This window comes from Amblyraja radiata, chromosome 2 (genome assembly GCF_010909765.2).
Source record: "Amblyraja radiata isolate CabotCenter1 chromosome 2, sAmbRad1.1.pri, whole genome shotgun sequence".
NCBI classification, from domain to species: domain Eukaryota; kingdom Metazoa; phylum Chordata; class Chondrichthyes; order Rajiformes; family Rajidae; genus Amblyraja; species Amblyraja radiata.
Window position 1 is genome coordinate 80,251,698 of NC_045957.1, and position 26,681 is coordinate 80,278,378.

Genomic DNA, 26,681 nt, shown 5'->3' on the forward strand with positions numbered 1-26,681 from the left:
ATTTTAAAAGGCTCGAGGTGATCACTTTGAACTGTTCAAGATCCTAGTGGATTCAGAAAAAACAAAAAGGGAGCGGAGCTTAATGTAATTTAACATCGACGGAAGTTCTCAAGATGTCTCTACCACCAATAGGTGGTTCTCCTTTTGCAGTATCGTTTTTTCTAGATACTGTAATATCACTATTTTTATTTTTATGTCACTTTACACTTTTCTGGTTTTCTCTCTAAGGTTACTTCCAAAAGGGATATACCAACAGAATTTAGTAGCTGCGAGTACCCACCCAACACCTAGAAGCCTGAGGTATTGTGTTGCACCATATGACATAAAGGTACCAAAGTAATTCATATTGCAAGACGATACGCAAAAGAAAATTGGAGGAATCACGTTTTGTCGCTGGAACATAAGGGGTGCTAATGAGCCAATCAAAAGGGGTAAGATTCTTGCCCAATTAAAATCACTTAATGCCGATATAATTTTCTTACAGGAAACATACTTGAAACCGCAAGCTCAGACCAGGCTGAAGGCAAATTGGATCGGCCAAACATATCACTCCTCCCATATCTCTAAATCTAGAGGCGTGGCAATTATAATTCGCAAAGGCATACCATTTAAACCAAATAATACAATAGTAGACAAGGAGGGGAGGTATGTTATAGTTACAGGAGAGATACATTCTACTTCACTTACTATGGTAAATATTTATGTGCCTAATTTTGATAACCCTCAATTTTTAAACAAAATCCTGAATATAATCTCCGAGTTTAATTATCAAAATGTGATAATTGGGGGAGACTTCAATTGCACCCTGGATCAATGCCTGGATAAATCTGCACAACAAAAGAGGCTTAACGTAAAATCAAAATCCAGTGAACTCTTAAATACATACATAAAAAACACAAATATAACAGACGTATGGTGGATTGCAAACCCAGCTGGAAGGGAGTATTCCTTTTACTCAATGGTACATAAAACCTACTTACACGTTGATTATTTCCTAGTGGACACAAAATTAATTCCCTTCACTACTAATCCTAAATATCATAATAGTATCATCTCTGATCACTCATCGTTAACTTTTTTTCTAAAACTAGAAGGAATGCCCAATAAAAAATCATTTTGGAGGTTCAATCCCCAAATTTTAAACAACCCGCAGGGTTGTACATATCTAAAACAACAGATGGAACTTTTTTTTGAGACTAATGACATCCCAGGCATATCACCCTCTTTATTATGGGAATATTTTAAGGGATTTATCAGTGGATCTATAATTTCATACCAAGCTTTTCAAAATAAAGAGAATAAGACCGAACAATTGCAACTAGAAGAACAAATTAGACAATTGGATTTAGACAATGCGAAATATCCAACCATAGACAAACACAATAAGATAACAATACTGAAATTTAAACTAAACAGAATCTTATCTGCAAGAGTTATCAGACTATTTCAAATCACAAAGCAGGAAAATTTCGAATTTGGTGATAAACCACATAAACGTTTGGCACGTCAACTGAAAACTGGAAAAGGATCATACGATTACAAAAATTTAATCAGATAAAGGTGAATTGTTAACATTACCTAAAGATATTAATAAAAGATTTGCTTAATTTTATCAAAATTTATATACATCCAAAACATAAATAGATAGCATTAAAGTCATAAATTTTTGGGATAACTGCAACCTCCCAAAACTCAATCTGTTGGAACAAGAGGAATTAAGAGCTCGGGTTTCAATTAAAGAAATAGAAGAGACATTAAATTCACTGAAGAACGGTAAAACGCCAGGACCGGATGGATTCAGTAATTAATTCTATAAAAGATTTTACGAGATAATCTCACCACGTTTACACAAACTTTACACATACGCTTTTAAAGAACAGACATTACCAGAAACATTAGCGGAATCAACTATCACACTTATACCTAAAAAAGATAAAGATCTAGAAGACCCTGGTTCATAAGGAGCTATTGCACTGTTAAATACAGATCAGAAAATACTAGCGAAAACTCTCGAAAGAAGATTAAGCAAATACGTTAGTAAATTAATAAATGCGGATCAAACGGGGTTTATACCCAAGAGACACTCATTCAATAATCTGAGACGTCTTTTCAATATAATGCATTCACATAAAATTGAAGAGGAAGATTTATCAATTATTTCATTGGATGCAGAAAAAGCATTTGACCAAGTAGATTGGGAATACCTCTTCAAAGTATTACAAAAATTTCAAATGGGAGAGAATTTTATCTCATGGGTAAAATTATTATATGACAAGCCTACTGCTAGAATATTGACCAATAACATACTGTCTCCGAAATTTCAACTATCCAGGGGCAATAGACAGGTTTGTGCATTATCACCCCTGCTATTTTCTCTTGCGAAAGAGTCCTTAGCAGGAAGCACGACTCGGCGCTCCAGTGAGGGCGGCCCGGCGCGGGGCTGAGACGCTCCGGTGGCAGCGGCATGACTCGAGGCTGGGATGGCGCTCCCGTGAGGGCGGCCCGGCCCGAGGCTGAGATGGTGCTCCGGTAGCTGAAGCAGCCCGGCGCGGGGCTGAGACAATGCTCTGGTAGCTGAGGCGGCGTTCTGGTGGCGGCGACCAGAATCCGGGGCTCGGCCGCGGACCAGTGGACGACATCGTCGGGAGCTTGCAGGTCACAGGCTGGTGCCTGTTTTCCGGAGCTCCCGCGGCAACAGCTGCGTCCCCTGGACTGGAGGGCGGCAGCTTCGACCACCCCGGGCCGCGGAGCTTGAACCGGCCCGTTAGCGGAGCTCGGTGAGCCGCGGGACTGACTTACCATCGCCCGGTGGGGTATCGCCTCAGTGCAGAGGGAGAAGAGGAGGGAAGAGACAGTAACCCTAAGATTTTTGCCTCAATCACAGTGAGGAGGTGCCTGGTGAATTCACTGTGGTGGATGTTAATTTGTGTTTATTGTGTGTTTTGTTGTTTATTATTACATGTATGGCTGCAAGCAACGACATTTCGTTCAGACCAAAAGGTCTGAATGACAAATAAAGGATCTAAGTAATCTAAGTCTAAGTCTAAGTCTATAAGAATGCATCCGAATATCCACAGTTATAATACTAAACACTCTAATAATAATAATATATCACTATATGCAGATGACGTACTATTATACATTACAAAATCGCAAATTAGCATACCAAACATATTAAATTTAATAGAGGAATTCGGTTCCTTCTCAGGATATAGAATAAACTGGAACTAAAGCGAAATCATGACAATAAAACCTCAAGAGCCGACACACCTTTTAAAATTTCCCTTTAGAATTGCTACAGAAAAATTTAAATATCTGTGTATCCAAATTGCCAGAAAATACAACTCTTTATTTAATGCAAACTATTTGCCCTTACTTACCAAATTACATGCCTTGACTCAATTTTGGAAAACACTTCCGATATCTTTAATAGGCAGAATAAATTCTCCCACAAATTTTGTACTTATCTCAATCAATACCAATATACCTACTCGATTTAAACTCGATTCCCACATCATGAATTTACTGGTTGGACAATTCAGCCCAACAGGTAGACTGGATAGTAATGGAGAGAGAGGATTGTACTCCTTTTAACATAGGAGCGATCCTTCTCTCCCCAATAAAATTGAATAATACAATGTACAAGAAAAATCCTATTATCCATAGCACAATACGAATTTGGAAACAAATAAAATAGTAAGATTAAACGAGAACTTACCAGTTTGAAGTTTGATCTGTATTTTATGAGGAGTTACGATGAGGGATTACGTGAAGAACCCGCTCAGTGCGCAGGCGCGGCATACTTCCAAGCAGCGGTGTGGAATCACAGATAGACACAGTTATTTTGAAGTAAACATAGTAAAGATAAGGAGACATCAATTTATTAGTTTGATCCATATAATGAGGGTGGGAGCGGAGGGCACGTAATCCCTCATCGTAACTCCTCATAAAATACAGATCAAACTTCAAACTGGTAAGTTCTCGTTTAATCTTACTATTTTACTTCGGAGTCACGTGAGTGACTACGTGAAGATTTCAAAGCTCTGTGATTTCAAACCGTGTAACAGTTTCATTTCACTCACTGCCGAAGTTCTTGAGGGAGGAAGTGTTATCGTAATGAACCAATGAGTCTATTTGTAGAAAAACACAATGGTATTTTTTAAACAATAACAACAAAGAATTAAGTTGCTCCCCTGGGCTTAAATTAAATATTTGCAGTTCGTAAATCTTTACTGCAAATAAACCAGGTTTTGCCAACGGCTTATTATAAAATTTCTGAACGGTCTTTTCCCTTCCCACCATCCTGCTGTAGCCAGGATGTGGTGTATAGGCATGTCCATTCTTTAGCCGTCGACATGGATGCTGCCCTGGTGGAATAAAATTTGTACATGTTAGTGTTTATCCCAGCAGTTTCTAGCACCTGCTTGAGCCATCTCGCAATGGTTTGGCTCGTACCCCACCATAAGGTTTTTGTGACTGACCCACAAGGCTTTTCATCTCCCTCGAATATTCTGGTTGTGTCTATGTAGGATAGTAGGTAGGTCATGGCACATAACTGTGGTTCTGGTGGGTAAGCCACGACTGGATTAGGTGTTCCTGGTCTGCTCTGTTTGACCAGTCGCTGGATAACGACAGATCTGGTCTGGAGCTGTGATCATGTTGTCCAGTCGCAATAGGTGTAGTGACTGGACCCTCTGAGCGGATACAAGTGCCATCAACCTAAGCGTCTTTAGTGTAGCTTGCTCGAGGCCGGGGGATCTGGCTGGTGGCCATTCCCTGAGATATGTCAGGACCACACTGATATCCCAAATATGGGTATACCTGGGCTTAGGGCTTGATATTGTAAATGCCCTTCATCAGTTTTACCACCAGTGGATGGGATCCCATCGCCTGTTGTCCTGCCGCTGGTTTGAGATAAGCAGAAAGAGCACTCTGCGCTGTGTTGATGGCACTGTAGCTGATCCCTACATCGTGGTGTAGATGGCCAGGAACTCCAGTATGTTGGTGGCTGTAGCTGTTGCGTATGTTGTCCATGTTTCCTGGCAGTACTTCTCCCTTTTTTGATGCTGGTTAAGTACTGCCTCTTGGTGGACGTTCGAAGGGATGCCGACATGGTGGTGATGGTTTGTTTGGACAATCCCAGTTCCAGGTAAGGTCTGTTCAAACTTGCAACCCTGACGTTTAATTTTCTCATGGCATGGGTGTTTAGCTTACCTGGTAGGTAAGTAGCTGATAGCCAAATATGTCTTTCGACATACCATTGCCAAATCATGTTGACCAATTTGTCGCATGATAATGATTTTATGCCACCCATATGGTTAATATAAGCCATCACCGTAGTATTTATCAATTTGTAACCGAACATGCAAGTGCTGCATATTAGATACATATGCTTTTAAACCATAAAAGGCGCCCAACATCTCTAGATAGTTAATGCCCAGTGTAAGTAGTAATGATGACTCTAGTTTAGTCCATCTACCATTTGTGCTGGATATGGAGTTAGTCGCTCCCCAGCCTTGAGCACTGGCATCTGTTTGAATAACTAAAGTAGGGTTAGTGATAAAGATAGGGCTGAAACTATGCCAAACGTTTTCTGCCCACCACTGTAGCTCTGATATTGCTTCAGTGGGTAAGTTCATGACACGATCATAGTGACCTGTATGTCGTTTTATTGCCCGTACCTTTGCTCTCTGTAAAATTTTTTGATAGTGCAAAGGTCCGAATTGTGTAGCCGGAAATGCTGCTACCATTTCCCCAATTACTCTTGCTACTTGTCGAATAGTTGGTCGCTCGTTGACCATTAATTTGTTGCATGATTGTGCTAATTCAACCATTTTTGCCTTTGGCAAGGTAACAGTCATATGGACTGAGTTAATTGTGAAGCCCAGGTAGTCCATGATAGTGGATGGCTTCAACTTAGATTTATCTGGATGTAGGACGAACCCGAGTTTCGAGGAGCTGTTTTGTAGCTGATACTGCTGCCACAGCCAATTCCATCGTTTTCCCTACTATGAGAATATCCTCCAGATATGCCATGACCATATGTTTTTGTTTTCTTAGTGAATAATCTTGGGCTGAAGTTCGCCCATAGAGCAATGCTTTGTACCATCCAGATAAATTTTAGGTATCTGCGATGATCCTTGTATATGGGTACTAGATAGTAAGCATCTTTAAGATAAATGCTTGCCATGAAGTGTCCTTTGGAATTCAGTTGTTTGGCAGTAACATATGTCTCCATTTTGAAATGTATATACTTAACAAATTTGTTTAGTGATGTTAAGTCAATGATGATGCGACAGACACCATCTTTTTTGGTTTTAGTGAATATATTCGATACAATTTCCAAAGGTTCATGTTTGGTCTTTTAGATGACCCCCTTTGTGATAAGTCTCACCAGTTCAGCTTGTCCCTCACGTTTCTCTTTGACGGAGGGAGAAATACCCTTTGGGGCCATTGTTGAACTGGCGGCGTTTTTTCTGACATGAATTGTATTTTATATCCTGTAATGTTGTTGAGTATATACTTGTCACTCGTGACCATACCCCATGCTTCTTTAAACAAGTGTAATTTCCCCCCTGTTAATAAAGCACCCTTATTCTCTATATGCTGGTAGGGACCAGACCCACCTACCTCCATGGTTATTGGCGATTCTGTTTCTTCATTTTCCTGAAGATTTTGTTCTGACGTGCTGGCGATGTTGGGGGGAGGCGCATTTTCCAGAGGGTCCGCTGCGGGCCCTGATCTGAAAGATCTTTGGGGATAATGTGCGGACCCCAAGCGTTCACCAGTCCCATATTGCGGACGTCGACTGGTGGATGCCGTGGGGTGCTGCCACTTGGGTATCGGAGGTCTTGGTTTGCTCGTCCCGGGGCCTGCCCTCATTAGGCCGAAGGTTTTTGATGCTTCCTGCATCTCCTTCAGTTGTTATTGAAATCTTTCCCAAATGGCAGCGCGTCCGTCTCCGCAGCTGGGGCTTTACACAAGCCAACAAATTTGGGATTGAGGGCAGGTCTTATGTTTCCCTCCTTCTCAAATTGTGTGGTACACATTAATGCCAGCACATCCTGCTGGCAGGTATCCATCTCCGTGGTCTCCACGGAACGAGCAAAGGCTGTGATGGCTGACGTCAGGAGCCTTAGGATCCGCTGTAGTTTGAGTTCTTGGGTCTGGATGTGTGACCCACATACCCCCAGATTTGGCTGTTGACACTTTTTACTTTGAGGGCCTCACCGTTTTCTGGTGCTGTGTTGTTTCAGCACCTCAGCGAGCACCTTTTCCAGTAATGGTTGATGCTGGCCGCCATTCTTGGTTCCAGCGGTGCTCCAGCCCGTGGGGTTGCTACAAGCGGTCCATCACACCCAACAGCTCTTCATGTTCCTGCACCCCTGGCATACTCCCGAATTCGTCCGCCTGCCCCTGTTCCAGACCAGCCCAGCCCTGGTCACCAATGCTAGCCTCCAGTAATGAGGGAGCAAAGGGCAGTGCATGAGGCACTGTGGAGGGGGTGCCTGACCTCCCTCCGCGAGATCGCTCTTTCTGCGCATCTCGCTGGAGCTGCTCCAATTGCTGTTGGATGCAGCTCAGGCGGCTGTCTCTCCTCCATTTAGGTGGAGACATGTCCCCGTCCGACGAATCGGACGCCACCGGCCGGATGCCTGTTCGGATGGCTAGACATCCAGCCCGCAGTTCAGGCACTAGCGGGACTGGGCTCGGCGCGGTGATGGGGATAGCGGGGCGACCGGTTATTGTTCCTACCGCCTGTTGCTGCCCCCCCTGCAATGGAACGCTCCTCCGCTGGAGTCGAGCGGGGGACAGGTTCTTCTGGAGCTTTTGCCTTGTAGATGCGAGAGCGCCCCTCAAGCAGCGCGTCTCGCAGGCATTTGCTCCGTGAGCCGCTCCAGCGGCTCAGGCGGCTCTCTCTCCCCCCGTGCGGGTGGAGAGACGTCCCGTCCGACATCGGGAAACACCTGCCGGATGCCTCTCGAGTGGCTATGCGTCCAGCCCACTGCTTCAGGTACTAGCGGGAAGGCCTCGGCACGGTGTCGGGGAATTACGGAACACCGGGTCGCTCTTACCGCCGTTGTTGCCCCCCTCCCCAACGGGAAAACGGGGGACAGTTTTGTTCCAGAGCCTTTTTCTCTGCCTGTAAAAACACAAGCAGAAAAAGGCTCACCTGTAAAAGAAAACCCGACCTCAGGATACTCACCTGACGGTCCGGTTCATGCTGTAACGAGAGTGCCTAGCTCCCGTTGCAAGCCGCTGTTGCACTGCTGGCGTAATGCCGTGCCTGCGCACTGAGCGGGTTCTTCACGTAGTCACTCACGTGACTCCGAAGTAAAATTAACTCTTAAATTAAGAAACCTATCGCTTCTCTCTCCTATAGCTAATAATCCGTCGTTTAAACCATCTATTATCGACAAAACGTTTACTCACTGGGAAAGAATAGGAATTAAAACATTTGGAGATATGTATGAAATGGGAAACCTTTTATCATTCCAAACATTACAAGTCAAATACAATTTGAAAAGTAATCAATATATTAGATACCTTCAAATTCGAGATTACTTGAAAAAACATACACAAGAATACCAAACTCTAACGTCAGATCTATTAGATGAAGGCATAAACAGAAAGGCGGAATTAAATAACTTAATATCATACTTGTATAATATCATTCTAAATATAGAGATACCATTGTCAGATGCAATTAGAAGAGAGTGGGAACAAGAACTATGCATAAAAATTTCTAAAGACAGATGGGATAAATATCTGCTATATGTACATAAATGCTCGATTAATGTAAGACATATCCTAATCCAATTTAAAATTTTACATAGACTATATTACTCGAAAACCAAACTGAATAAAACTTTTCCAAATGTTTCCCCCATCTGTGATAAATGTTTATCTCAAGATGCAACTATAGCACACTCCTTCGTCTCCTGCATAAATCTCCATAAATTTTGGAAAGAAATCTTTGAAATCTTCACAAAATTATTTTTTTTAAATTGGACCCCAACACAGAATTGATTATTTTTGGAACAATGAAAGCCTGCTCTGAGCTAACTTCATTTCAAAATTGTTTCCTTAACTATGGCTTGATAACGGCAAAAAAACGTATACTCAAATTTTGGAAAAATGCACCCACCCCAATTATTAAAATGTGGCTCACAAGCATGTCTGAAACGTTACATCTCGAAGATATGAGATTCGTCCTAGCAGGAAAATCAGAGCAATTCTTAAAGATATGGTCTCCTTTCATCGATTTATTACAAGTATAATATGGTGCACCATAACTCTGGAAATTAACCGTTTCAGAACTGGGTGAGGAGTGTGGAAAGATATGAAGTTGGTATATCCCTTTTCTTTTCTGTTCTGCTTTTTTTTCCTTTTTTTGTTTTTCCTTTCTTTCCTCCTCTTTTTTTAATATCTTTATGGGTTCTTTCTCTCTATCCTTCCACGAACTATCCATTTTTAACTGCTGGAGTGGTACTCCAGGGGTTTACACATCACTACTTTCCTTAATCTTCTCCTTTCTCTCTTTTTCTTGCTTCTGTTGTTCTTGCTTCTTGCTTCTCTATTGTTAAAAAAAAAAAAAAAAAAGACAAATATTGTAGCAGATGGAAAAGATTTGTCAGCAAATCTGAATGGAAAAGAGTTTTAGCTATTTCATGGACATAACGATGGAGTGCTGACCTAACTGAGAGCGCTCAGACTTTAGCTGATAGCTTTGTTGTCAGTTGAAGTGGATTATTTGGTGTTCTATGGCTGGGACAGTGATCTGTTTTCTCGGAATGATTGATTGAAGAATTGACCAGAGCACAGATTCTCATTTATGTTTACTTTAAGGTTTTTTAGTTTTAGTTTTAGAGATACAGGGTGGAAACAGGCCCTTCGGCCCACCGAGTCCGCATCGACCCGCGATCCCTGCATATTAACACTATTCTACACACACTAGGGACAATTCACATTTATACCAAGCCGATTAACCTATAAACCTGTACATCTTTGATGTGTCTCAGAGAAAACCCACACAGTTAAGGGGAGAACATACAAACTCCGTACAGACGGCACCTGGTCGGGATTGAACCTGGGTCTCTGGCGCTGTGAGAGCTTTAAGGCAGCAACTCTACTGCTGTACCACTGTGCCGCCTGTGAGGGGTAGATGGGATCTTTGCTGATTGTCTCTATATGCATCTCTGTATACCTGTAACTTTGTCCAGCCCATCAACTATCTGATATGTCTGCACTCCTCTATGCCAGACCTTCTGCACATCCTTAACTTTAACAGCTGCATCTTTAGTTGTCATGTGTTCAGCTACATAGACTTGAGCTCTGGTATTTTCATCAGTTCATAAGTCATAAGAGCAGAATTAGGCAATTCAGCCCATCAAGTCTACTCCAGCATTCAATCGTGGCTGATCTATTTTCCCTCTCAACCCCATTCTCCTGCCTTCACCCCATAACCCCTGAAATCCTCACTAATCAAATAAAACCCAATCATTTGGCCACTACGGCTATATGTGGCAATGAATTCCATAGAGTCTTGATGAAAGAAATTCCTCCTCTTCACCTTTCTAAAGGTAAGTCATTTCATTCTGAGGCTGGGCCCTCTGGTACTAGACACTCCCACCAGTGGAAACATCCTCTCCACATCCACTCTTTCCAGGCCTTTCACTATTCGGTAAGTTTCAATGAGGTCTATCCTCATCCTTCTAAATTCCAGTGCGTACAGATTCAAAGCTGTTAAACGATCATCATACATTTTGCATTTTCAGACTAAACCATCTCCTTTTGCTGGCCTTCTCTGCTTCTGAAACACCAAGATATGGAATGTGACAGTTTGGTGACATTACTTGGCCTGGACTATTGATTTGGATGTCTGAATTCAACACAACAGCTGGGAACTTGGGTTCGAAAAAACTTATCACACTAATTAGGAATAGGTAATGAATGTTGACACCAAATTCTGTGAATTAATATATATTTTTAAATGTCTTAATATTTCCTTATGTAGCATAATATTAGATTTTGTTTCATCACAATTATGTCAAATATGTTGGAACATGCTGCAATGTAAAGACCATGAGAAATACAAGGTGTGACTGGTTTTAAAAATGAGACAGCATCTTCAACAATCCAACACTTTCATTCTCCAATACTGTAAGAACAGTTTTGATTATACAGTTATTTACAAAGAATAGAATTTAGATTGTTACTTGAGTTGACAGAACTGCCGACAGAAGCATTAGAATTGTAAGTGTTTTGGTTTGACAAATGAATTTGCACTCAGAAAGATTACACAGCTGGCAAGCAAATCCTTTTTAAAATTTGAGACTTGTGTTAGTGGAGCGAAAGCTGCTGACGAAGTCATCATCTGTTGATATATCTACAATATATGGCAGCTTGATGCATTTTCCATACTCTCTTTTAAAAAGTAATTCTTTCATAGGGACAGTCATTCAGCATGGAAATAGGCCTTTTGGCCCAACTCATCCATGCCAGCAAATGTTGTAACTGAGCTTCCTCCCTTTGCCTGCATACCCCTCTAAACCTTTCCTTTCCATGTATGTGTCTAAATGTCTGTTTAATGGCACTATTATTTCTGCATCCACAGCTTCATCTAGCAGCTCAATCTATATAAGCACCACCCTCAGGAAACAAATATCTCTCATGTCTCTTTTAATTCTTTGCTCCCTCACTTTCAACCTATACCCTCTAGCTGGATTCCTCTGACTATTCACTCACAGCGGAGTTGAGAGTTATTGTGGAGGAGGCTATTCTCTCTGACTGAGGTCTGTGGGTCAGAAAGTTGAGTATCCAGTGGCAGAGGGTGGAGCTGATTCCTAGGTCCAGGATTTTGGAGATGAGTTTGAATGGGATTATGGTGTTGAAGGCAGAGCTTTAATCAATAGGCAGAGTCGATAAATAGGAATCTAACGTAGAATCCAGTATCTGGGACTCACTGGATGATGTCATTACTGCACGCTAACTTACTTTTCCTTCACACCAGGATGATAGTGGTCTTTTTGAAGCAGTTGTGGACCTCAGAATAGAGTAGTGAGAACAGTGCGGGGCGCCGCACGATTGGCATCCCTGCCAACAGTCTGTCTGTTTTTTCGCCTTCTTAAAATTTTTTGTGTGTGTTAAAAGTTTGTGTAAATGTTCTCTGGTTTGTTTTATGTGGGGGAGGGGGAGGGGGTCAGGGATACTTTTTTTCATTTTCTAACCTTGCTGGAGATGCAATTGTTTTCCGGGTCGCATCTCCAGTCACTCTACAGCCTACCATCGATGAAGCTGGAGACCTCCTCGAACTGACTTGAGCCCCCCCACGGTGTGTGGACTTACAATCAGTGCCGATCCCTTGCCTGGGATCGCTCCAACTACAGCCCGGGGACTTTACCATCAAGAGCTCGCAGTCTCGGGAGAGGCCGAGTCGGGAAGCTCCAATGACACGGAGGCTCGACCAGCCCCAACACGGGGTTCGATCGTCGGCGCGGGAGAGCTGACATCCCTCTGATGCATGAGCTGATCACCCAGACGAGCAGGGCCCAAACTACGCTGGCTATGGGAATCAAGATCGTCCCATCAACGGAGGGCTCGAGTCCCCTGACCGTGGGAGAGCATAGAAGGGTAGAGATTTGAACTTTTTTCCGCCTTCAACCACAGTGGAGGAGTCACTGTGGTGGATGTTTATGTTGAAATGTATTTTGTGTGTTACGTTACTTTATATTTATTTGACTGACTTGGCAAATGAAATTCCTTGTATGTTGCAAAACTTACTTGGCTAATACTTGGCTAATAAAGTATTATTATGATTGTGATTGTGATTGTGCTGCCCAGATCACACAAAAATAAATCTTTGTTAAAAAATGCAGAAGACTCACAGACAAAAGAATGAATAACCAAACATTTCTTCATACCTCTGCCGGCTCCTGGGTCTGCTGGGATGAGGAGCAATGTTTCAGAGAGTTCTCACCTGCATGTATAAATATGGATATGTGGGGTAGGAATCAGATACATTATCATTATTTATAAATTATAAACCACTCGGTGGGAAAAATGACTACAAACACTCTCCATTTGCCTTTTTCTAGACTTGTCAAACTCAACATCAAGTCTAGTTCAAGCTGTCTTCTGGTGAGATTTAATTTGAAAGACATAACTTCCTATGAAGTACTCACCCATGGGAATTTATAACTAGTTGTGGTTTAATAAAGGATGATGTGGGTAAAATAAACATCCATGGATAAGACTGGATGTGAAAGTTAATTAGTTTGAAGGTCAGACTTTTTCCACTTAATCCTGACCAGATTATATTTGTTTCAGGTAAACACTTCCTTCAATATCCTTTGCTGTCAATATAGTACTAAACTAGGAAGAGAAAACGCATTTCCACTGCATACTGCTTGATTTTCTTGATTCAAGTTATCCCCGACATTCTCCTTCATATAGACCTTATTTTCCTTCAGATAGATTCTTGATTAGACAATAGACAATGGACAATAATAGACAATAGACAATAGGTGCAGGAGTAGGCCATTCAGCCATTTGAGCCAGCACCACCTTTCAATGTGATCATGGCTAATCATCCCCAATCAGTACCTGTTCCTGCCTTCTCCCCATATCTCCTGACTATGCTATTTTTAAGAACCCTATCTAGCTCTCTCTTGAAAGCATCCAGAGAACCTGCCTCCACTGCCCTCTGAGGAAGAGAATTCCATAGACTCACCACTCTCTGTGAGAAAAAGTGTTTCCTCGTCTCCGTTCCAAATGGCTTACTCCTTATTCTTAAACTGTTGCCCCTGGTTCTGGACTCCCCCAACATCGGGAACATGTTTCCTGCCTCTAGCGTGTCCAAACCTTTAACAATCTTATATGTTTCAATTAGATATCCTCTCATCCTTCTAAAGTCCAGAGTGTAAAAGCACAGGTGCTCCATTCTCTCAGCATATGACAGTCCTGCCATCCCGAGAATTAACCTTGTAAATCTACGCAGCACTCCCTCAATAGCAAGAATGTCCTTCCTCAAATTAGGGGACCAAAACTGCACACAATACTCCAGATGTGGTCTTACTAGGGCTCTGTACAACTGCAGAAGGATCTCTTTGCTTCTATATTCGATTCCTCGTGTTATAAAGGCTAACATGCCATTCGCTTTCTTCACTGCCTGCTGTACCTGCATTCTTACTTTCATAGACTGATGAACAAGGACCCCCAGATCCCGTTGTACTTCCCCTTTTCCCAACTTGATGCCATTTAGATAGTTATCTGCCTTCCTGTTTTTGCTACCAAAGTGGATAACCTCACATTTATCTGATTTAAACTTCATCTGCCATGCATCTGCCCAGTCCCCCAACCTGTCCAAGTCACCCTGCATTCTCATAGCATCCTCCTCACAGTTCACACTGCCACCCAGCTTTGTGTCATTTGTAAATTTGCTAATGTTACTTTGAATCCCTTCATCCAAATCATTGATGTATATTGTAAATAGCTGCGGTCCCAGCACCGAGTCTTGCGGTGCCCCACTAGTCACTGCCTACCATTCTGAAAGGGACCCGTTAATCCCTACTCTGATTCCTTTCTGCCAACTACTTCTCTATCCATGTCAGCATTCTACACCCAATACCATGTGCCATAATTCTGCCCACTAATCTCCTATGTGGAACCTCATCAAATGCTTTTCTGAAAGTCCAGGCACACTACATCCACTGGCTCGCACTTATCATTTTCCTAGTTACATCTTCAAAAAATTTCAGAAGATTAGTCAAGCATGATTTCCCCTTCGTAAATCCATGCAGACTCGGACAGATCCTGTTACTGCTATCCAAATGTTCGGCTATCTCATCTTTTATAATTGACTCCAGCATCTTCCCCACCACCGATGTCAGGCTAACTGGTCTATAATTCCGTTGTCTCTCTCCCGCCTTTCTTAAAAAGTGGATAGCATTGGCTACCTTTCAATCCACAGGAACTGATTCTGAGTCTATAGAAAATTGGAAAATTATCACCAATGCACCACGATTTCTAGAGCCACTTCCTTAAGTACCCTGGGATGCAGACCATTAGGCCCTGTGGATTTATCAGCCTTCAGTCCCATCAGTCTATCCAACACCATTTCCTGCCTAATGTGGATTTCCTTCAGTTCCTCCGTCACCCCAGATCCTCTGGCCACTACTATATCAGGAAGATTGTTTGTGTCCTCCTTAGTGAAGACAGATCCAAAGTACCTGTTCAACTCACCTGCCATTTCCTTGTTCCCCATAATAAATTCACCTTTTTCGATCTTCAAGGATCCAACTTTGGTCTTAACTAATTTTTTCCTCTTCACATACTTAAGAAGCTTTTACTATCCTGCTTTATATTCTTGGCTAGCTTACCTTCGTACCTCGTCTTTTCTCCATGTATTGTCTTTTTGGTTATCTTCTGTTGTTCTTTAAACATTACCCAATCCTCTTGCTTCCTGCTCATCTTTGCTACGTTGTACTTCTTCGCTTTAATTTGTATACTGTCCCTGATGTCTCTTGTCAGCCATGGTCGCCCCTTTCTCCCCTTGGAATCTTTCTTCCTCCTAGGAATGAACTGATCCTGCACCTTCTGTATTATTTCTAGATATACCTGCCATTTTTGTTTCACTGTCATCCCTGCTAGTGTATCTTTCCAGTCAACTTTGGCCAGCTCCTCCCTCATGGCCCCATAGTCCCCTTTATTCAACTGAAACACTGACACCTCCGATCTACCCTTCTCCCTCTCCAATTGTAGATTAAACGTGACCATGTTATGGTCACTACCTCCTAATGGCTCATTAACCTTGAGGTCCTTTATCAAATCCGGTTCATTACATAACACTAAATCCAGAATTGCCTGCTCCCTGGTCGGCTCCATTACAAGCTGTTCTAAGAATCCATCACGAAGGCACTCTACAAAGTCCCTTTCTTGGGGTCCAGTACCAACCTGATTTTTCCAGTCTACCTGCATGTTGAAATCTCCCATAACAACCACAGCATTACTTTTGCTACATGCCAATTTTAACTCCTGATTCAACTTGCACCCTATGTCCAGGCTACTGTTTGAGGGCCTGTAGATTAGTCCCATTAGGGTCTTTTTACCCTTACAATTCCTTAGTTCTATCCATACTGACTCCACATCTCCTGTTTCAATGTCACCCCTTGCAAGGGACTGGATTTCCTCACCAACAGAGCAACCCCACCTCCTTTGCCCACCTGTCTGACTTTTCGATAGGATGTATACCCTTGAATATTCAGTTCCCAGCCCTGGCCCTCTTGCTGCCATGTCTCAGTAATTCCCACAACATCATACTTGCCAGATTTTAACTGAGCCTCAATCTCGTCCCCTTTATTTTTTATACTTCGCGCATTCATATACAGCACTTTGACCTCCGTATTCACTTCCCCCCTTGCACCACTCGCAATTGGCCCTGACCTTACTCTGTTGTCCCTTCTCGAGCTTTCCTTCCCATTAATTTGAGAATCTTTTGTAATTTTGCCTGAAGTCACTTCCTCTTCAACTCCATCTTTATAGTCCCAATTTGTCAACCCCTTCCCCCCACTATTTAGTTTAAACCCACACGTATAGGCGTAGTAAACCTGCCTGCCAGAATGTCAGTCCCGCTCCAGTTAAGGTGTAACCCGTCCCTTTTGTACAGGTCACCCCTACCCCAGAAGAGATCCCAGTGGTCTATAAATCTAAATCCTTGCTCCCTGCTCCAGCCCCTCAGCCTCACATTCAGATCCCCTATCTCCCTGTTCCTGTCCTCACTAGCACGAGGTACTGGAAGCAATCCAATAATATACAATACAATATACAGAGATAACCACCCTGGAAGTCCGGCATTTCAGCCTTGTTCCCAAGTCTCTGAACTCATGTTGGAGAACCTCCTTCCCCTTCTTCCCGATGTTGTTTGTGCCTACGTGCACCACTACTGCCGGCAGTTCACCTTCTCTCTCGAGGATGTTCTGAATTTGGCTCGTGACATCCTGAACCCTGGCACCAGGGAGGCAACAGACCATCCTTGCATCTCGTCTGCCGCCACAGAATCTCCTGTCCGCTCCTCGGACAATGGAGTCACCCACCACTAGGGCTCTGCCCGATGTCGGTCTCGCCTGTCGAGTCCCATCTCCAAGATTGGAGCCACAGACGTTTCTGCCGCTCGGACTGGAAACATCGTCTTGACGGAACATTTCCCAAGAGGGCGTACCTGTTTTCATTAGTCACAGCCACCTGGGTCTTCTGCAATCCTGAATTCCATCCTTTCTCTCCATCACACACCTTGGTTCTTCCCGTATCCTTGGTGTGACTACCTCACTGTAGATCCTGTCCCGGAAACTCTCGTTTTCCCAGATGGCCCTGACATCATTCAGCTGATTCTCCAGTGCCCCAGCACGGTCCTTCAGGAGCTGAAGCTGGACACACTTGCCACAGTTGTAGCAGCTAGAGGCTCCATCGTGTCCCTGGGCTCCCACATTCTGCAAGCCTCAAACTGTCTAAACTGCCCCGACATGTGTTCACTACGTTCCGTTCTCTCGAGCTTTGTGCGTAGCCTCCTCTCCTCAGTCTCCTCGCCAAAGACTCACACTTTACTCACCAAGGCACTTCCCTCACAAGGCCGCTCCCTAAGAGCCATCTTGCTTATATTGACCAATTTACCAATTTACCAATTGCCTAATTTACCAAATTACAAACCAAATTCCTCAGTTTTAAACTGTTTTCCTCCTCACTTCTAACTCTCCTCTCACTCGGGCTAGAGCCAATCAGTGCTTTTTCCTGCTTCTCTTTGCTGCTGTTTCTTAAAATCCCCGGAAGCTCTGAGTTAAGTCTGTCTGTGTTTTGCATCTCTTTTTAAACTATTTTCCCCCTCTGACTCACTTCTAACTTTCCTCCCACTCGGGCTAGAGCCAATCAGTGTTTTTTCCTGCTTCTCTTTGCTGCTGTTTCTTCAAAATTCACGGAAGCGAATAGTATGGGTGTTAGGCGTGATGGGGAGAAGGCAGGAGAATGGGGTTAGGAGGGAGAGATAGATCAACCATGAACCATGAACCGAATGGCCTAATTCTGCTCCTATTACTTATGGCCTTATGACATTTTAAAGGCCTAAACCTTCCAGAAGATATATCTTATTTATTTTTTCATTCATGAATATGAGTGTTACTGAAAAGATCTGCATTTAACAACCATCCTTTATTTCAGTAACGTGCTTCAGAGGGCAGTTAAATGTGTTTGTTTCGATCTTTGACAAGACCAGTGAAGGATTACATAGAAAATAGAACAGCACAGCGCTCTCAGTCTGAAGAAGGGTCTCGACCCAAATCCTGTTCTCCAAAGATGCTGTCTGACCCGTTGAGTTACTCCAGCATTTTGTGTCTATCTTCAGTGTAAACCAGCATCTCCAGTCCCTGATATTATATACTTCGATAAGATCACCCTTCAGCCTCTTCCGCTCCAAGGTATAAAGCGCAAGCCTAACATAGTAGTAGTAATGGTATCTAGTTTTTAGGATTTTTTCAGGATCCTCATCTGCAAGCCATTTAGCCCAGGGAACTTATTAGTCTTTGGACACATTTGTTTACTATTCTCCCTTACATGCCCATCAATTTCCCCACTCCCTTCCTGATTGTATTTCCACTCACATACACTGAAAGGTAGATTAAAGTAGTCAATTAACCTACCAGAATATCTTGGAGATATAGAACGTAACTACAGCAACCAAGGGACATCCACATGTATGTACAAACTCCACCAAAACAGCACTGGAGGTCAGGACTGAACCAAGGTTACTACATCTATGAAGCAGCAGCATGCCATGTTGTTCCAGTGTGCTATCATTGTAAAAGAGCAGAGGATATCATTACAGAATTGTTCAACAATAAAATGCATTATTAGTACCAGCAATTGAAACAAACACAATGTAAATGAACAATAGTAAATTATTGAAGCAATGAAGATTAAAGTGACAGAGACATACTGTAACTGGTCTGTTAGATCGGGACTGCTCCTCCAATGGGGGATTTCATTGTGGGCTAGTTGGACGGAATGTCTAATATTTGAGCCAACACATTTAGGAAAAGCAGACTCATAAAATCTAAATTTAAGGAACATATCCCACACAAAAGTGATTCTCAACAAATCAAAGAAAATGATTAAAAGAGACAGGGAAGAGGAACAAGAAAAGAAAAGAGGTTCAGTTCAGTTACAGTTTAGTTTAGTTTATTGTCACGTCTACTGAGGTATTGTGAAAATCTTTTTGTTGCGTGCTAGCCAGTCAGCAGAAAGACAATACATGATTACAATCAATCCATTTACAAAGTATAAATACATGATTAGGGAATAACATCTAGTGCAAGGTAAAGCCAGCAAAGTCTGGTCAAGGATCATCCAAGAGACATCAGAGGTCAATAGTAGTTCAACACTGCTCTCTGGTTATGGTTGGATGATTCAGTTGCATGATAACAGCTAGGAAGAAACTGTCCCTGAGGCTCGTGGTGAGAGTTCAACAATGGTTATAGGTTGCAGCCAAAACCTTCAAGCTGCAGTGTCAATGACGGAATCATGGTCTGTGACAATATTAGTGCACACTAGACTCCACAAAAACGTCAGCTTTGCTAAGGTCAATCATGCGCAAGTCCCCAGGTCACATTCCCAATGAGTACATTTTCACCTAGAAGTGAAAGCAAGTGGGACTTAACCTAAATAAGATCACTTTCATGAATAATGTAGGTATCAAAAGCACATATTGTAGGAAGGAACTGCAGACGCTGGTGTAAACTGAAGATAGACACAAAATGCTAGAGTAACCCAGTGGGACAGGTAGATTCTCTGGTGAGAAGGAATGGGTGACGTTTCGGGTCGAGACGCTTCCTCAAAGCACATGTAATTGGTTTCTGTTTCTGGAAAGTATGGGATGAAAATTAACCCTAAGACTGCCTTCCAGCCATAATTATACTACTGGCTTGAATTTTAACTTAAATTGAAATATTCTTACAACAAAATTAAGATTAAACCATTAGAATAATTTTTATTGCAAAATTCAGCAATCAGTCTTGTACAATTGTTTTGCTTCTCAAGAATTCAGTCAAATGGATCATGACTTAATATCCATTAATAACTAATGTCTGTTCAAGGTACGTTGGCTTCTACACCCAACTTGGCCTCAATGCTTGGATATCACTCAGACCTCTATGCTGGAACACTTTTGTAATATCGACCCCGTTGTGCATAATGCATCTATAATAGATTTTTTATACAAAATTCAAAAATATATCCCAGCAAACTGGATGTCAGTAATGAATTAGTAATGTGAAGTTACCATGCAGAAATTCAGCCAACCTCTTAGTAAGCCACAGATATATTAACATGTGCATTGCGCCAAACTAGCTGGAAATACATTAAACACCACTGAGCAGCCAAGCTTTCATTTCTGTGACCACATTTAAAAAAATTGTGATAGTAAATTCTATTATGTGTACATATGCTGCAGGAAGGTGAATACTTAGTCTGTGGATGGCACATGGCCAGACTGACTGATAGATACTCTGGGGATATACTGTATACATTTTCACAGTTTTGCAACATCGCAGTAACGGATCAGGGAATATTTCTGCAGAATCCTCCCCAAGCAGATTAAATTCAGAAAGTCAAGTCCATGATAAGGTAAATTGCTTCTAGTTTGTGGAAGGTGCAGTTTAAACATAGCCAGTTTCCTTACTTCATCCATCTGTTCAATTCCAATAAGCATTGAGTTTATCCAAAATTCAGTTGTCCGTATCTAATCTTGCCCTAATTCCTTCTCATCCATCAGCCACTGTCCTCGTTGGTTCTACATTGGTTAACAATCCAGCAATATTCAACTATAAAAATCTCAGTCTTGTTTTCAAACCTTTTGTTCCATTTTATTTCCTGTAATCTTCTCCAGTTTAAAGCAGAAATACCATTTCCCTTCAGTTCTGGATCCTTGTGTATTACCCATTATAATATTTCAACAATTGAAATAATGCCTTCATTGGGTCTTTACATTGGATTTCTTCCCTAACGTCTCTGCTTCCTGCTCGCTTTAAAGTTGCCTTGGGATTTCCATCTGCAGCATGTCTTCAATAACTCTTACCAACTTCTATAGATGTACTGTAGAAAAAAAAAAACTATTGAGGTGCATTACTGCATGGTGTGAGAACAATTCAGCCAATGACCAATATAAATCGTAGAAAGTTGTGGATGTACCCAGTCCATCACACAGACCGCCCTTCCCATTATCAATAGACAATAGACAATAGACAATAGATAATAGGTGCAGGAGTAGGCCATTTGGCCCTCCGAGCCAGGATGAACATTCACTGCAATCATGGCTGATCATCAACAATCAGTACCTCGTTCATGCCTTCTCCCCATATCCCTTGACTCTGCTATATTTAAGAGCTCTATCTAACTCTCCCTTGAAAGCATCCAGAAAATCGGCCTCCACTGCCTTCTGAGGCAAAGAATTCCACAGATTCACAACTCTCTGGCTGAAAAAGTTTTTCCTCATCTCCGTTCCAAATGGCCTACGCCTTATTCTTGTGGCCCCTGGTTCTGGATTCCCACAACATGGGGAACATGTTTCCTGCCTCTAACGAGTCCAATCCCTTAATAATCTATATGTTTCAATAAGATACCCTCTCATCCTTCTAAATTTCAATGTATAAAAGCCCAGTCGATCCATTCTTTCAGCATATGACAGTCCCACCATCCTGGGAATTAACCATGAACCTACGCTGCATTCCCTCAATAGCAAGAATATCCATCCTCAAATTTGAAGACCAAAACTGCACACAATCCTGCAGGCGTGGTCTCACCAGGTGTTGAAATGATCAGACTCACACATAGAGATTAGAACCTATAGTCTTTTATCAGTAATTCTATGGAGGAAACACCTTGTGCTTTCGTCTCCATGGTATACAGCTAATCTAAGAGAGAGAGAGAGAGCACACTAGCAAGCTTGTAGGTGGTAATCACCAGATCAGCAGTATGGGTGAAGATCAGGACTAGACTTCCTATGGAATGTCCCGCATGCATAATCTGTGTGGTAATATCTATATTGCTAAAAGTCTGTTCTTGACCGGTTTTGGCCATCTGTGTTGCGATGTCCGAGAGAACGCCGCCACCTATGGCCATCATCTATGGCCATAATTTTTGGCCACCTCGCTCAGAGCCCCCCTCCGCCGCATGTGTGCCGAGGATTTTTCCAGTCGATGAAAAATGATAGATATATTAATGATTTTACAAAATTCCCCATTCTCTCTGCTGCCCCCGCTGGCGGCAGGGGGGATGGACTATAAAACCAGGAAGTGGTGTGCCTCAATTAGTCTGCAAGCTGGAGGAAGGCAGAGGGTCACGTTTCTCTGATCTGTGAATAACAGTGAACACATGTCCACACAACTGTGAGTAAGTACCCTTAATGTTGTTTGAAAAAGAAAATATGGTTAAAGTAAAAAAGCACAGCCTGCAAATGGTTGTTTGGGGGGTTTGGGTTGAAATCAAAAGGTACTCTCTCCCCCCCCCCCTCTCCTCTCCCCCCTCCCTCTCCTCTTCCCCCCACTCTCCTCTCCCCCTCTCCTCTCCCCCCCCCCCCCTCTCCCCCCCCCCTCCTCTCTCCCCCCCTTTTTCTCTCCCCTCCTCCCCTCCCCTTCCCCCCCTCTCCCCCTCCCCCCCTCTCCTCTCCCCCCATCCCCTCTCCTCTCCCCCCTCTCATCTCCTCTCCTCTCCACTCCCCCCTCTCTCTCTCCCCCTCCCTCTCTCCTCTCCCCCTCCCCCTCTCCTCTCCCCCTCTCCCCTCCCCCTCTCCTCCCCCTCTCCTCTCCCCCATCTCCTCTTCCCCTCTCGTCCCAGCCCATCTCCTCCCCCCTCTCCTCTCCCCCCTCTCCTCTCCCCTCTCCTCTCTCCTCTCCCCCCTCTCCTCTCCCCACTCTCCTCTCCCCCTCTCTCTCTCTCTCCTCTTTTTCTCCCCCTCCCCTCCAGCTCCTCCCCCACCGTCCCTCCCCTAAACCCCCCTCCCCCCCCACACACCCCTACCCTTTTCCGTCCACCACCCCTCCCCCTCCCTGCTCCCCACCTCTCCCCCTCCCATCAACTCACCCCTCTCTCAGCACACCCCCTCACTCCTCTCTCCCCCCCCTCTCCTCTCCCCCCCTCTCCTCTCCCCCCTCTCCTCTCCCCCCCCTCCTCTCCCCCCCCCTCCTCTCCCCCCCTCTCCTCTCCCCCCCTCTCCTCTCCTCTCCCCCTCTCTCTTCCCCCCCTGTCCTAAACCCCCTCTCCTCTCCCCCCCTCTCGTCTTCCCCCTCTCCTCTCCACCCCCCTCTCCTCTTACCCCCTCTACTCTTCCCCCCTCTCCTCAACCACCTCTCCTCTCCCCCCCTCTCCTCCCCCCCCCTCTCCTCTCCCCCCTCTCCTCTCCCCCCTCTCCTCTCCCACCTCTCCTCTCCCCCCTCTCCTCTCCCCCCCTCCCTCTCTCTCTCTCCTCTTTTTCTCCCCCTCCCCTCCAGCTCCTCCCCCACCGTCCCTCCCCTAAACCCCCCTCCCCTCCACACACCCCTACCCTTTTCCATCCACCACCCCTCCCCCTCCCTGCTCCCCACCTCTCCCCCTCCCATCAACTCACCCCTCTCTCAGCACACCCCCTCACTCCTCTCTCCCCCCCCCCTCTCCTCTGCCCCCTCTCCTCTCCCCCCCTCTCCTCTGCCCCCTCTCCTCTCCCCCTCTCCTCTTCCCCCCTCTCCTCTACCCCCCCTCTCCTCTGCCCCCCTCTCCTCTCCCCCCTCTCCTCTCCCCCCCTCTCCTCCCCCCCCCTCTCCTCTCCCCCCTCTCCTCTCCCCCTCTCTCTTCCCCCCCTGTCCTCACCCCCTCTCCTCTCCCCCCCCTCTCGTCTTCCCCCTCTCCTCTCCCCCCCCTCTCGTCTTACCCCCTCTCCTCTTCCCCCCTCTCCTCACCACCTCTCCTCTCCCCCCCTCTCCTCTCCCCCATCTCCTCTCCCCCTCTCTCTTTCTCCCCTCTTTTTCTCCCACTCCTCCCCTCCATCCCCTCCCCCACCATCCCTCCCCTAAACCTCCCTCCCCTCCACACACCCCTACCCCTTTCCTCCACCCTCCCTGCTCCCCACCTCTCCTCCTCCCCTCACCTCTCCCCCTCCCCTCACCTCTCCCCTCCCCTCTCTCCCCCTCCCCTCACCTCTCCCCCCCTCTCCCCCTCACTCTCACCTCTCTCTCTCTCTCCTCCCCTCCACCCCCACCTTTCCCCTCTCACCCACCCTCCCTCTTCTCCTCCTCACCACCCCCTCTCCCTCTTGCCCCTCTCTCTGTGTCTCTGCCCCTTCTCTCTCTGCCCTCACTCTCTACACCACCCCCCCTCCCCCCCCTCTCTAGATGTGACTGCAAGTTGGGGGCTATGTGTCAGTAGATAGGGTGGTTATGGGGTAAAAGGAGCAAATTAATAATATTAATATAATATCAAGGGGGATAATTAGCGTGAGTGCGGGGGGGGGATAGTTAGTGTGTGTGACGCTGCATGCCACCTCCCCCCCCCACAAACGCACGTTGGGGGAACAGACCCAACGGGTCTGCATTTGGTCTAGTGTATATATATATATATATATATATATATATTATCGACACACTAATCTACATCTTTCCTCCTAAATAATTAAATGCAACTGTAAAACTATTGATTACATATAGTATGTGTCAATAAACTGGAGAAAGTTCAAACATAGCTCAGGTATTTTACGGTGGGCTTACACATACGACCCGCTTGCACGCGGTACAGTCTTGCATCTTCTCCCATCACCGGAGACGCGATTGGTGTTGAAATAGGTGTAGGAGATAGAAGCAGCATTCCCGGTGATGAAATAGGAGACTTTGACACAGGTGGAGGTGGCGTGGCTATAGGCGAAGTTACCGGATCAGAAACATGTTGTCGTGCTGGTAAGGTCAGGCCGATGCCGCTGTGTTTGGATGGAAGTGGATAACTGTGCAGTCAGGATAGTACAGAGGTGGCAGGAGGTGCTGTCTATTACGTCTGTAGGTGCCGCCATCGGCATTGACCAAGTATGAACATGGCTCGGAGGCAGTTCCATAAATTACACCAAGGCGGTCGTGACCTTTGTTGGTTTGCAGACGCATCACCTGTCCCTCGGCTAGTGGTGGAGTGGTGCTCATCTTACCATACCACCCTTTATGAACGTTGCCTGGACTGGACGTCTGATGGTGAGAACACATGCGGTACCAGTGCCTGATTCGCCACAGGCAATGTTGCTCGGGTCTGCCTTGACATCAGAAGCTGGGCAGCAGAACCCAATATCGGGTCGTGGGAAATGTTGCGCAGGTTAAGCAGGTCCAGGTACACATCTGACTTTGCTCTGTGGGATCGTTCCATCAATTCTTTGGCACTCCTGATGGCACGTTTGATATGGTTCACTGCTTTAAAAACAGATACTCACAAACACGTTAGGAAAACCAACTCAAGCTTTACTGATCATCAGCTGGCAGAAGTGACGGGGATACACCAGTCAAGTAAGCAACAGACACTAGATTTCCCCGCGCCACCACTTCAATGAACAAAGATTTGCACAGTGTTTTATACTGTGTGTCACTTAGTCACATTCCAAAGATGTTAGTCATGGTCACAAGATGCAGCTAATACACATCGCCGCAGGACGAGTCTGAGCTTGTCTCTTATCAATTAATAGACACATTTCAAAGGCATCTTATCAGTTGGTACTTCCAACACAAGACATTTCAAAGGCATCAGTCTCTTTTCAGATGATACTTATCAGAAGTAGACAAAAGTGCTGGAGAAACTCAGCGGGTGGGGCAGCATCTATGGAGCGAAGGAAGAGGTGATGTTTCGGGACGAGACCCTTCTTCAGACTGACTTCATCAATATCACCACTAACTTCTATCCGGCACTCAAATTCACCTGGACCATCTTCCTACCATTTCTAGACCTAACTTTCTCCATCGCAGGTAACAGACTCCTGACTGACATCTACTATAAACCCATTGACTCCCATGGCTATCTGGACTACACTTCTTCCCACCCTGCTTCCTGTAATGACTCTATCCTGTACTCCCAATTAATTTTCTCTCGCTTTCTCTTATCAGATGATACTTTCAGGACAAGACATTTCAAAGGCATCGGCTATTGTCTCGATATACATCAACCTGAGACAAGCCTGGGCTTGTATCTTCCTCTTGGAATACAAGCTACAACCTGGTCAAGTATTCTAGCCACTTCCATTCTGATTTGGGCGGCCAAATGTGTAATGTATGGAGGAAGCATCGGGATAAAAGTGCAACATTCTCGGTCAATTATGGCACACGTCCCTCCTTTTACTGCTAGGATAAAATCTTGGGCCATTCTGTTCTGTAATACTACAGTTCCTATAGCTACTATCTCAGCTGTTACCCCTTCTATCTCATTCTGGGTTGCACTCAAAGAGGCGGCAATGGCATTCGCAATCATCTCCATAGCGGAGGCCATATTAATGAGTTCCCGTGATACTACCATACAACCATAGTATGGGAAAAGGATCATAAATAAATGCTCAGCCTTTATTAGGCTTCGCTTGGAAATCCCCATGTGCTGGTGTAATTGGTTCATGTTTCTCATGTGTGGCACCACATATATAACATAACAACACC

General features: G+C 44.5%; 1 long non-coding RNA gene across 1 annotated transcript; it reads right to left on the reverse strand.

Moving 5' to 3' along the window:
• LOC116990939 lies at positions 1-26,681 on the reverse strand. Its single transcript, XR_004416665.1, has 4 exons — positions 26,542-26,681; positions 24,378-24,387; positions 17,090-17,095; positions 1-11 (listed from the first exon to the last, which is right to left on the reverse strand). It is a non-coding gene; the product is annotated as an uncharacterized LOC116990939 (long non-coding RNA).